Source organism: Pinus tabuliformis, chromosome 6, assembly GCF_031772625.1.
Source record: "Pinus tabuliformis cultivar Carrire ecotype Pingquan chromosome 6, CPIR1, whole genome shotgun sequence".
Lineage (NCBI taxonomy): Eukaryota > Viridiplantae > Streptophyta > Pinopsida > Pinales > Pinaceae > Pinus > Pinus tabuliformis.
In genome coordinates this window covers 1,514,914,664-1,514,928,791 of record NC_142292.1, presented here as the reverse complement: position 1 = coordinate 1,514,928,791, position 14,128 = coordinate 1,514,914,664, and positions in this window count along the sequence as shown.

Sequence of the window (14,128 nt, the reverse complement as noted above, 5' to 3'; positions counted from 1 at the left end):
AGAGAGTGATACTGGATGAAGTATCATCCCTTGAAACAATCATGCAAATGTTGTATTCCATATTCGGCATCGTGCATAAGGTAGTTGTCCATCTCAACGGTTGGTAGCAACACTGTGCTAGGAGAGCACACATCTTGTCAAATTTGCACACTGTTGTTGACCGCATGCGAACATGGAAAATAAGGTACAAAGGATCCAAATTGTACTTTCCAAAGATGATGAATCCCAATGCGGTAGAGTTGAAGGCACGCATCCGAAGTCATATCCAGAACTATGAGGAACTCCAGCAGTTCATCACCAGTTTGTAGGCTTCTCATGCACGGGTGTTTAGAAGTGTGGATGCCATTATGCACATGCACATGATCCCATCTATTGGCACACCCACTGATGCAAAATCAAAGAACCAAGTTTGGACAAAGCTGGACATGTACATTGATGAGTTGACGCATGTATCCACTAGCACAGACACTATGCATTAGTATGTTGCTGGTCTGGCTGTGTTGAAGGCTATGATGCACATGTTGTCAAACAAGTTGGACAGAGGTGCCAGATCAGTGTACCCAGATGCAACAGAGGTGAGAGTTCGCTTTTTGCACGATTTCACCATTAAGCATGCGGACATAATCATGGACTACCAAACTTGGCTTTAGTTCGCCATCGTCGACCATCACAAGGATGTCGAAGAGTTGGTATTCCCATTGTTTTCTGGGTCTTAATAGTGTATTGCATGGTTTGCTCAAGCCTATTTTTTCTCACATGGGTACATGTACAAATTGTAATATAACATCTTGTAAAAGTGAAAGACCACGTGTCGATGGTCGAATGTAACAGTCATGTAGTAGTTGAAGAGTCATGAGGGTAGATGAAGAGTCACAAAGGGGAATGTCAAGGATCATCCTACCCTTTTCTATTTATAGAACCTCATAACTCAATGTAGAGGCTTTTGGGAGCCAAAATTCCTATAGGTGTATCTTAGAGAAAGCTTGGAGTGTATTGCAACAAGCCTTGGCTTCTCGACAATGCAGAGCTAGTACATCTCTTTGGAAGAGCAGGCTACAGTGACTGTAATGTGCCACTGTTGGAACTAGCGGTTGGCCATGGTTGTAATGTATGATTGGATCTTTCACTCTTAATATAACAAAGCCAACATATTTCATGCATATGTTATTATTGTATTTCAGTTTTACTAGTTACTCTAATGATATATGTAGTTGTTTTCTTACACATATATTTATGGACTCCTTTTATATATGTCAGTATGAATCTTATTGAGATGTGATGTTGATTTAACCATCACTTTGGATCGTTGGTTTACCTGCCTTCCAGCTTGTGATGTATATTTGCTCGTGTGCTCCCTTCCAAGCCGTGTGTTTCTATAGGTTTCCAAGGGGCGCACTCATTCCCCTTTCTGTGTGTTAGAACCCTTCATGCACCTTCCTTGGCTTTTTTCATTGGTCACACCCTTGCTACCAACAAGGACATCTTGCTTGCCTCTACACACAACCACAATCAAGGCGATATTGTACGACCCACTGTTGGGACTCCTATATCAAATGTTTTGAGGTCTAGTTGGGACTTCTTACCGAGGTGATCCCCTAACATGTTGGTGGGTCCACCACCATCAACAGGTGGATCGCAATTGTCTCTCTAGAAAGTTCGACAACATGTTGAAATATGCTGAAAAATATTTTGAAACCTAGATTCTTATTAAATAAGTTGTGTTTCCTGTGTTCATTAAAATGCAACGTCACAAAAATATGTTGGCATTTTGGCGAAAATGATTTGTAGGCCATGGGGAATGCATATGTCATATAAGATTCGTTTGCTAACATTTTTAAGTAATAGATTTATTTTTTCATTCTTCCATATGGACTTAGAAATCGATAGAGAAAACTTAAATCAATATATAGAATATAAATAACACAACATAATTTTAATGTATTTTTTATTTAAGAACTTAATAGATTAAACATAGAATTTTATGTGCTTGTTGTTTCGGAAAGAAACTTGTTTAATTAAAATAGAAAAAAAATATTGTAGATTTTTTTTAGTTAATATAAATTATATATATATATATATATATATATATATAAAAAGACTAGCACAACTACATTAATAAATGTGGTTGATAAACACCAATAAACATATATCAACCACATTTATTATTATTTATAAATTATATATTCTCATTATTATTATTTAGCACTCTTAATTAACTAATAAATAAACAATATTAATATTAATATTAATAAATAAAAATAATATAAATATAAATATAAATATAAATAATTAATAATTAATAATAATATTGATAGATAGTAAATATTAATAGTTAATAAGTAATATTAATTACTAATATTGAATAATCATAATTGTTGACAATCAATAATAATTATAATTGTTTATAATTAATATTGATTTTTAATTTTAATTATTAATAATTAGTAATAATTAATAACTTAAATAAATATAGTTAATAATAATAATAATTGTTTTTAAAAGGGATAAATATTACAAACCAAATGGATTGATATTATAAACAGAAGGGATATAATAATAATAATAATATTAATATTGATTAAAATAAATATATAAATATAATAATGGTTATATTATAAAACATTATTATCATTATACCATAAATGTAAAAATAATTATAACAATTTTAACATTAATTTATAATAATTAATGTCATATTATAATAATATGATAATATTATTGATATTATCAATAATATAATAAACCTTGATATTATTAATAAACCAAAAAGATTATTACAAACCCAAGAGATTTATATTAAACCTTCAGAATAATATTATAAACTCTATGGCAAATATTATCCCCTAGGAATATGAACCCTTAGATTAATAAACCCAAGTGATTATAAGAGAATAATATTAAACACAAAGGAGATATTAAACCATGGCCAAACTATGTTTGTTTTAGGGTTTATATATCTTGGTTTTATAATATTAATACCTTGGATTTAATATTATTTCGTTGAGTATATAATACCTTCGATTTTTTGTATAATCCCTTGTGTTTATAATATCAATCCCTTGGGTTATTAGTCTAAGGGTTCATATTCCTAGGGTATAACATTATCATGGGGTTTATAATATTAATCCTTGGCTTTATAGTCATGGTAAGTCATGGTCTAACATGTTCTCAATATGAAAATCAATGATGGTCCAATGTTGCATTGTGACAAAAATTGTCTCCATATGGAAATCAATCATGGTCAACTAGGGTCCAATGCCACATTGTGTCAAAGATTGTCTCGAAATGAGAACTAATCATGGTGAGCCATGGACCATTGCCACATTGTGATGAAGATTGTCTCAATGTGAAAATCAACCATGGTCAATGTGATTACCCATGGTCCAATGTCACATTCTAAGAAAGATTGTCACAATATGAAAATCAATCATGGTCAACCTTGGTCAATCACCATGGTCGAATTGTGACAAAGTTTGTGTCATGGTTCAACGTCACATTGTGACAACCATTGGCAACCATGGTCCAATGTCCCATTGTGACAAATATTGTCTTAATATGAAAACCAATCATGGTCAACCATGGTCCAACATGGTATTGTGATAAAAGTTGTCTTAATATGAAAATCAATAATGGTAAACCATGGTCGACCATGTTTATTTTAGGGTTTATAATATTTATATTAGGGTTTATAGAACTTTGGGTTTATCATATTAATCCATTGGGTTTAATATTATTCCATTGGGTTTATAATCCCTTGGGCTTTTAGTATTAGTCCCTTGGGCTTTTAGTATTAATCCATAGGGTTTATAATATTAATCCTTGGGTTTAATATAAATCCCTTGGGTTTATAATCATGGCCAACCATGGTCTTACATCACATTATAACAAATATTATCTCAATATGAAAATAAACTATGGTCAACCATTGTCCATTGTCACATTGTGACAAATATTGTTGCAATATGATAATCGATCATGGTCAACCATGGTGAACCATGGTCCAACATCATATTGTGACAAAGATTATCTCAATGTGTAAATCAACTATGGTCAACCATGTTTATTTTTCCGTTTATAATGTTTATCATAGGCTTCATATAACTTGGTTTATAATATTTATCTTAGTGCTTATCATAGGATTTTCTTGATATGAAAATGAATCATCCTCAACCCTGGTCAATCATGGTCAACCATGGTCTAACGTCACATTGTAACAAAGATTGTCTCAATATGAAAACCAACCATAGTCCAACACCGCATTGTGTAAAGATTATCTCGATATGAAAGTCAATCATGGTCAACCATGGTCCAACGTCTCATTGTGATTGTCTCAATATGAAAATAACCATGGTCAACTATGCTTATTTTAGGGTTTATAATATTTATCGCAGGGTTTATATACCTTAGGTTTATAATATTAATCCCTTCGTTTTATTCTTCCCTTGGGTTTATTAATCAAAGGGTCCATATTCTTATGGTATAATATTATTCATGGGGTTCATAATATTAATCTTAAGGTTTAATATGAATCTCTTGGGTTTATAATCATGGTCAACCATGGTCAACCTTAGACCAACATCAAATTGTAATAGGTTGTCTCAATATGAAAATCAACCATGGTCAACTATGGTCCAACGTCACATTGTGAGAAATATTATCTCAATACGAAAATCAACCATGGTCAAACATGGTCCAATGTTGCATTGTGAAAAAGATTGTCTCAATATGAAAATAAATCATGGTTAAGCATGGTTCAATGTCGCATTATGACAAATATTATCTCAATATGAAAATCATCCATGGTCAACCATGTTTATTTTATTGTTTACAATATCTATCATAGGATTTATATACCTTGGTTTATAATATTTATCTTGGGGTTTATTTTCTCAATATGAAAATCAACCATGGTCAACTATGGTCAATCATTGTCAACATTGGTCAAACATGGTTGACCATGGTCAATTACGACTAATCATGGTTAACCATGGTTAACAATGGTCCAACATCACATTGTGACAAAGATTGTCTCAATATGAAAATTAACCATGGTCAACTATGGTCAACAATCATTATCACATTGTGATAAATGTTGTCTCTTGATTCAATGTCACATTGTGACAACCATGGTCATCCGTGGTCAACTATGGTCCAATATCACATTGTGACAAAGATTGTCTCAATATGAAAATCAACCATGGTTAACCATGGTCGACTTTCGCATTGTGACAAAGTTATGTCAATATGAAAATTAAACATGGTCAACCATGCTTCTTTTAGTGTTTATAACATTTTATCTTAGGTTTTATAAATTTTGGGCTTATAATATTAATCCCTTACATTTAATGTTATTCTGTTGATTTTGTAATCACTTGGGTTTATTAGTCCATTGGCTTTATAATATCAATCCCTTGGATTTATTAATCTAAGGGTTCATATTCATAAGATATAATATTATTCATCAGGTTTATAATATTAATCTTAGAGTTTAATATAAATCTTTTGGGTTTATAACAATTCCTTTGGGTTATTAATAATATCAAGATTTATTATATTATTGATAATTTCAATAATAATATCATATTATTATAATATAACAATACTTATTATAAATTACCATTATAACTGTTATAATTATTTTCACATTTATAATAGAATGATAATAATGTTTTATAATATAATTATTATTATTGTATTATTATTATATCTATTGATGCCTATTACTCTATACCAACCACATTTAATAATATGATTGATATTATTGTATCAATCTATTATAATATTTTTTCAGTTTATAGTATCAATCAATTTGGTTTGTAATATTTATTTCTTTTACCAATAATACTTATAATAATCATTAATCGTTAATTACCATATTTATTTATAATTAATACATACCGCAGCCATTAATACATGAAACAAAATCAAAGTCAAGCATTGATATCCAGCATGTCGAGTTGGACAAATGAGTGTAGTAATGCGAGCGCACACCGTCCGAAATTTTCAGAGAGCCGTGAGCCGGCCTGTTGAGCGCTAATAAGATTCATGGAACTGAATCTCCACGTTGTAGGTGAGATGGCGACGTAAGAGTGTTGGAGATGAAATGGTCATGAAAATATAATAGAAGTAATAGCGACATATATGGAGAATTCGTGTGCTTGCCCTGTGACTCTAGAGACATTCACCCAGTATTGCGATACGGCGTTGACGTGGAGCGGAGACGAATGATAACAGAGTCAACACCAATTGAGATGGAATTGAGTCTGACAGCCAACTATACAAAACATCAACTACTAGACCAGCGCTGTCAGACGGGAGAAGTCAAACATTTTGAATAAGACGATTTATTAGCCCCAGGGACGCATAAAAAATTGGTACCCTAATAAGTAGTGGAGGAGTTGTTTGGAAAGTAATGGAAATTTTAGTTATATTTAGAGAAAATCTGGCAAGGATTTTTATAAATATTATAGTTGTTAAGCTTCAAAATTTTAAGTGTGTTAAATGTTTTTACTAGTACTGAATCTATTTCCACCATCAAAAATATAATTCAAACACTGCTTCTACAAAATATTTTTAAAACTTTTACCCCTATTCTAAACATTTTTGACCATCCAAGAAATTCGTCCACCTCCCATCAAAAAAAATGTGTTCGGATGAACGAAGATATTATCGCCCAGCTTGCCTTCCATGAGGTCAAACTTGAAATCTAGAAGGTCAAGCCTCAATACTTTCTGTAATGAGCAGCTGAGCGCATTTATTGGAATTCTTGGATGGCTAGTTAGCGTATAAGGGTGGTGTGGTGTGATTATTTAGGGTTTTTGAAAAATATCTCGTGACGATATATTTTTTATATCACACATAAGGATGAAATAAGTTAGTCATTTTTTCCTTTGTCGTTTTATTTTAATTATTTTAATAATAATATTTAAAGAGTATTATTAAAAAATAAAATTAAAGTAAAAAAATAATTAATATAAAAAATATACATTCTTTTAAATTTATTAATATTAATTAATTATTTAATTTATATAATTATTTTAAATGGAAAAAAATTATTGTTTATTATTATAATATATTTTATTATAATGTTTCTAGACATTCAATACTAAACTACAAACTCTTCGATACTAAACCATAAACTCTTCTTATAATAACTCAGGTAAACAATCATATCTATTTAATTATAATTTCAATATTCTATTAAATTTACAAACTCATATAAGATAAAAAATACTTTCATGTTGAAATAATACTCCCACATATATTGTGCTAACCACATCTTCATGTTTGAATAATACTACCAAGACATTTGAAGTTAAACAAAAGTCTAAAAATTAAGTTTTTATAATAATAGTGTAAACACATTTAAAACTAATTAAAAGTCTATACAATAAATTTATAAGTGTAAGTGTACACATTGTTTGTATCTATAGAAAAATTTACAAACTCATGAAGATGAATAATGCATGCATAAATGCACATCAAAACCATTCAATAATTTAAAAGTGGATTACTTGTTAAATACAATTCAATAACAAAATAGTAACAAATAACCCCATAATAAAAAGTATGAGAAAAAGGTTATAATTCATAAGAATGGAAATATTTTGAATCAACTTTTTTTTCTATATTTAATACATTTAAATAAAAATAATTATGTTGTAGTAATATTTTTAGCATATTAAGGTATTTTATATTTTTTTTGTTTGAGTAATGTTAATGACATTTCTCGAATATTTTGGTAGATATTATGTTGTTATACAAGAATAGATAATTGTTATAGAAAGTGTTACAACAATAGTTATAGAAGTTGTTGATAGAACAGTTGCTGTGAAGGAAGAGATAGCCTTTCATCATTCTACTTATGGGGTTCTTGTAAAAACAAGTTGAAGGCACTAGAATAATTACTAGATAAGTGGATTGTGGCACTAGAACTTGGTGCTACAGTTTCAGTGAAACATTCCTAGATGTCAAAGCTCAAGTTAGTGTCGCAAAGAAATACTAAGTCATAAAGAGGTACAACAGATGATATTTAATATAAAATTTATGCTCTCATCATGTCAACTATCACATGCATTTTGGAGGCTCAAAAATGGCTCAAAGTTCCACCATTTATTCCACCTATATTGTGGTTGATAAAGAAACTAAACATAAAATGTTTCCAATCCATGAAGTTAGATAATTGTTGAGGAAGGATTAATTAAAGGTTTTAGAAATTTTCTCTCTCAAAATTAATAATAATATTGTAATTAACTAAGAATAGGGAATACATATGACAAATATACTTATGCTAAGACTCTAGAATCCTTGCAATTCCTCGTAGCAACATAAGCAATTTCCTCTAACACTTTTGGGAGAGAGGGAAAATGTTATTGCCTCAAATACTAGTAAATCCAATATGCTTGATGTGGAAGATGACCATGCTAAGAAACATGGTAGGAAGTGTTGAATTCCTATTGAATTGGGTATGTCTTCGTAATGAAATTTTTTATCTATAGTAAATAGAAGTCGAATAATTGGAATAATATATATTGAATTATTGGCCAAGATATTAGTGTCCAATGTTGAATCCTAATATGCATCGATAGTATTATGGATCTTCAATTGGTTGGAATGAAAAAAATTCGTAACATGAAGGGAAAATTTGGGTGATTTTTATTTTTTAACAGGGTAATAACCTACTGAGAAGAGGCTACCAAATCTGAACTTCCAAGGAAAGAACTCTGTAAGGCCTAAGAAGAATTGCAAGTTAGTAGAATATCCTTTAGATGTAATGTCTCAGGGCAATGAAGTCCAATGGGTGAGCAAAAAAAATTATAATAATGTGGATAGGGTTATTAGATAAAAGTTAGGGAATAATTTTGGGCAACCTATTGTTGTAGTTATTTGATGTTATCTTTATGGACTAGGTAAAATGAATCATATTGTTCCTCCTAAGAATATTGATAAGGTCATCCAAGTAGTAAATTACAACAATATATATTGCTCACATAACATGCAACTTTATCCACAAATTTTGGAGCAAATGATAATAACATAGTGCATTCATGTCCTCTACGTAGATGAGCCATTATCCATCCAAGTAAATGCATAAGGATGATGATGAGAGTTGACTGGAAAGTTCATCTTATGAAGAATGGATTTTGTAATAAATTCTTCTTAGGAGCCATTATTAAGGATATAAACAATGGAGAAATCATGAGAAAATGATTCTTTTTGATGAATAGACTATTTCAAGCTATCTTACACTAAAGTACTACATGAATTTGAATTTATTGAGTTGACCATTCAACACAGCATAGACTATGTATTCATTACAGACCTCAATCAGAGCATCAAAATCTTCCTCGATGGAGGATGATCCAATTAACTTTTTCTTTTTCAACTACAAACATTCACACTTATCCTATCCTTTTTTCCTACAATATTGGTAAAAATTAGAATAAGAATAAGAAGATAAGGAACTTGTAGAAGTAGAAGATGCAATGAAACACCTATGGACTACCAATGTGGGTAATTACTACCTCTAATAAATCATATTTCCAAATGTTATTTTTGAAATCCATCTCATACATTCTCTCATACCATGATGAATTATATCCTTAAGGAATACCTAGCTCCTTAGTCATGCATTGATAATCATGACTAGTCAATATTAGCATTAAATGTAACCTTTACTCATCCATAAAAAACATAATTTAATGTGGATATTGTATTTTTAGTTAGTGGAGGTTGATTAATGTATGATAGTCTAGATCATATTAAGACTTGATGGTGATTGGGCGTTAACCATATAACTCAATTCCAAAAATATAGTAGCACAGAATGATTGCAAAATAATGGTATAACTCATTTTGAGTCTTAAATGTGCTCATTGGATAATGCAACAAATTTATTATGATATACCTAATAGTGTATATTTCCTCTGATCAATGGATCAAATTTTATTTAACCTTGCAAGTGCCTAGCTCTTGATAGGGTCCTTCTATTACAAGTTAACTTCGTGATGAAACTTGTCCCCACCTTTCCACCTATTGTTTCAACTTCTACTTGGCATCATATTTGATGTCATAATTCATGTAAATTTGGATTTTTTTAATTTTTTCCATAATTTCATAATTTTGGTAATTTATACCAACAAATACTACTTCTATAACCTTTTTTTTTCATCAAAAAAATTGGAAGTATGTTTTGCAATTAGCTAAATTTAATTACTAAGTATGAACCTAAAATTATCACATCCAATCATGTGTCTAACAATTTCCTATTTCTGAACAAATGTCTCCTCCAAATTTCACCTTGAATTCGAAGATTTCACCCCATTTCATAACCTTCTTCAATGAACAACTCAACAAATTCATAATCCAACCCAATATTACTAGTACACATCTACAAATTCCAAAAAAGGGCCACTCCCACTTATCCTCCTTAGCAAACTTGAACATTTCCCATATGTGTCAAATTTCCCAAATTTCTCCTTTTCTCCTCGAAAAAATCCATCAAATAGTTAGAAAGAAAATTGTAACTTTCTTTTGTTATCAAGCTTTTAACCCATAGATTTCAAGGGCTATAACCTTCACTATAATACCACTTTGTAAGACCCTTATCCTCCCACTCCGGTGCATTACTACCTTTTGAAAATCTTATTTCGAAAGAATTTCCCAAAATCCAAATATTACATTATTTAATATCATGATGAATTCCACCCTTAAGGCACCCCTCAAACCTTAATCATACTTTTTTAATCACGCATAGTGCATATTAGCATGAAAGGAAACCTTTACTTATCCATAAAAACATGATTTCACATTGATAAACACATAAATTGTAAATATCATTCCAGCAAAATAATATACACAACATAAGGTTATAAAACATAATGAAGAGCACTTATCTTTAGAAAAGGAACCAATTATCTATAGACATTAAACATTCTCCCAGCCATAGACCACACTAATCATAATATCTTAGTAGTTAGTGACCCCTAAAATAGGGTTATGACTCAACTAGGGGAAAATACTTACTCAAACCAACTAAAGTCCATGTATGACACCAACAAGATAACAAGCCAAGGTATTAATTCAACTACCTCTAACCTATAGTCTCCCTTGTCCCGATATCTTGCAACCCAAGGTAGTGCAACACCTTCTCTGTAGCTGCAATCTGTCAAGTTGTGCCGCTACTCTTCCATGGCTCTAGAGTGGGCTGAATAGGGAGTCTTAGAGACCTATTTCTCTGAGAGTTCCAAACACCTTCAATAGTCTACAAATACACTTTAGGACTCACACCTGGTAAAATTTACCCTGCACTTATCCTTCCAAATACCCATCCTTATAGAAGGAAACCGATGGAGATGTGAACACCTAGATCCACATAGAATCAATACGGTAACATAGTAAACTTATTCTTTATCTCTTCCAAAAATAAAGTCCTATTATCAAAGTGGTAAAATTGAATGAGCATTATTATACTCCTATACCAATAGCTGTCATATTTCATGATTGACTTGACGAGCTCTATAATATGTTCATCCCTTTCCTTGTTGCAAAGGTTTCCATCTTATCAAAAAATCAAAAAATGTAAAAAATGTAAAGAGGGTATGCCCTAAAAGAAAAATCAAAGGATAAAAAAATAAATAAAATGGTCAAAAAAGTGAAAGAAATGAACCCCAAAGAAAAATAGACCAGGAAAGTGTGCAAGTCCAAAATGCCACTACCTTTTCATTTTCTGTAATAAGCATTGTGTGCATCTTGTTAATTTATGCCACAATTGATGAATGGCCAAACAGCTTAATCTTGGCTAGTTCATATTTGAATTTCGTATTTTAGAGATAGATAATAAAATCTGACCAAACTGTTTAATCTTGGCAGAAAAGTATATAGGTAGAGTAAATAAAAATGAGCTCAACAGTTAAATCTGAGCCCTTGGATGTAATAAGTGTAGACTTAGGTAGGCTTACCATGAAAAGAAAAGGAATGTTGATAAGGGTTTGCCAGTCTAAGTGCACCCAAGTAAAGAAAGGAAAAAATGCTAGGCTAAAGTAGGCAGGGTAGGTAGATGGTGTTGCAGAATGATACTTGTGATAGATTATGTCTCTAAAAGTGTTAATATTTATCTCTATAACAAGTGCAAGGCAGACAGTATACTTGAAGTAGCTCAAGCAAGACAAGATCAAATAAGTAACTCCCCTTCTTACTTTTCCTTGAAGATTTCACTCATTTCCCCAAAGTATTAAGATCTGTTCTTAATATCACTCATAAACCACTTCATCTCATTTTATAAAGATTTCTCAAGTAAATTCCTACTTTACTTAGGAAAATGCATAATATCACCAAAAAACTCCATTTCCACTTTAGCCTAAGTTTTAATGTAACTTGTGAACATTGGCTTAGCGCTTATTTTCGTTTTATTTCATATTAACTTTTAACATTTATAATATATAAATCCTGGATAACCACACTACCCTTCCCCATATTACTTAGTTATATAAAAAACCCCAATTTTTAATGTATCCGCGCCCGGTTGAAATATAACCGTATTGTCGGGAATTAATAAGTTTATCCAAAGTTCATTAAGAACCCTCCTCCGTGCAACAAAGGATTTGATTAACCATCGGGGTTAGTTAATAAACACACCACGAACCAATCAAAACGCGCCTGATATGATTAAAAGCATTGTTTATTGCACCAGGCCTGCAGCAGTTAAACCTCCGCCATGTCACTTGCCCGTCCGCCGTTCGATCCCCGCTCGCTCATCCGACGGTCCGCATCAATATCACGACCCCCTTCATCACCGCGCTTTAACTCGTGATCAGCCAGCAGTTTTTCCCCCGTACTCCCGCCACGCGTCACTCCACCAATGTGCTCACTCCCTCCCCACTCAATACCACCCAGTACCAAAAGCAGTGCATGGTAAACCGCTTACCACCCTCTGCTGATGTCATCTTCTAACGTCATCCACCCTCTGCTGACGTCATCCTCTGACATCATCCACCCTCCGCTGACATTAGGCCAAGTACCGCTTACGTCATCCACCCGGTTGAATAAAAAAACTCCCGCCAAACCTTAGTTTTATCAAGTAAATGATAAAACGCCATTTCTTCATTGTAATGCATTGCGCCGCGTGCTCTCCTACAAAATAAATACTAAAATCAATGTTCCAGTTCCTCAACCGCCACCTGAATAGAAAGCTACAGTAATAAACTCTAAGCCAGCCATTCAACCTACAGTATACAGTTTTCCTCCGTAAACACAGGCACCTTTCCAACTATCTCAAACAATCGGTTATTGGTGCATCAATTGCCCAGATTTCTCAGTAATCTCTACAAGAAATTAGCATACCAAACATAGAAAGGTCTAAAGGAAACGAATTGGAAGGGGTAGAACAACCTACAATAGGTATTTATCCAAAGTTGTGTGGTTACCCTTGGTAAAAGGAGAATTTTGGGAAATCAACCACAGGAATGTAAACAAAGATGAACAGAGGTAAACATGGTCAAAGTGTATCAGATCAAGGGTTAAAGAGTATCAATTAAGACAGGCAGCCAGTGTAGAGTAACTGAAGAAGACAGTTGCAAGCCGAATCCTAGGGCCTGCCTCCTACACATTCAACAAAAACAGGACCAGCACAACATCACTTCATCTTTTCCCTATTTTCAAGGCTAGTTGTTTCTATTTTTTGTAAACCATTTTTAGTCATCCTAGATATTAACTCACTGAGATATTTGTTGTATAATTTTCTGCATAAATTCCCCCTCAAATGGAGTATTGAGGGTGGATTCCTAGACTTTGATGTAATATTGATTTTTTGGAATAAAGAGTTGTTGGAATCAACTGTTGCATGGCTTACTGGATGAAGAATTGAAGCAGAGGATTTGTCACAGACTTCTTGAATCAACCACTGGAACAATAAGTCCTCTATATCTTTGTGTTTTAAAGTTTTCTTAGTTTATTATATCATCTGTGTTTCATAATTTCAATGATAAAGAAAAGATTTAATTTCAGAATATGCTTGATTGCACTCTGTTTTCAGTCATTATTGTTCTCTGTGTTTTCTTCAAAATTAGGATAAGCAGTGAAATCTTAATTGCTCCTGTTTCCTAATTCTTTCATGTTGATTATTTGTTAAA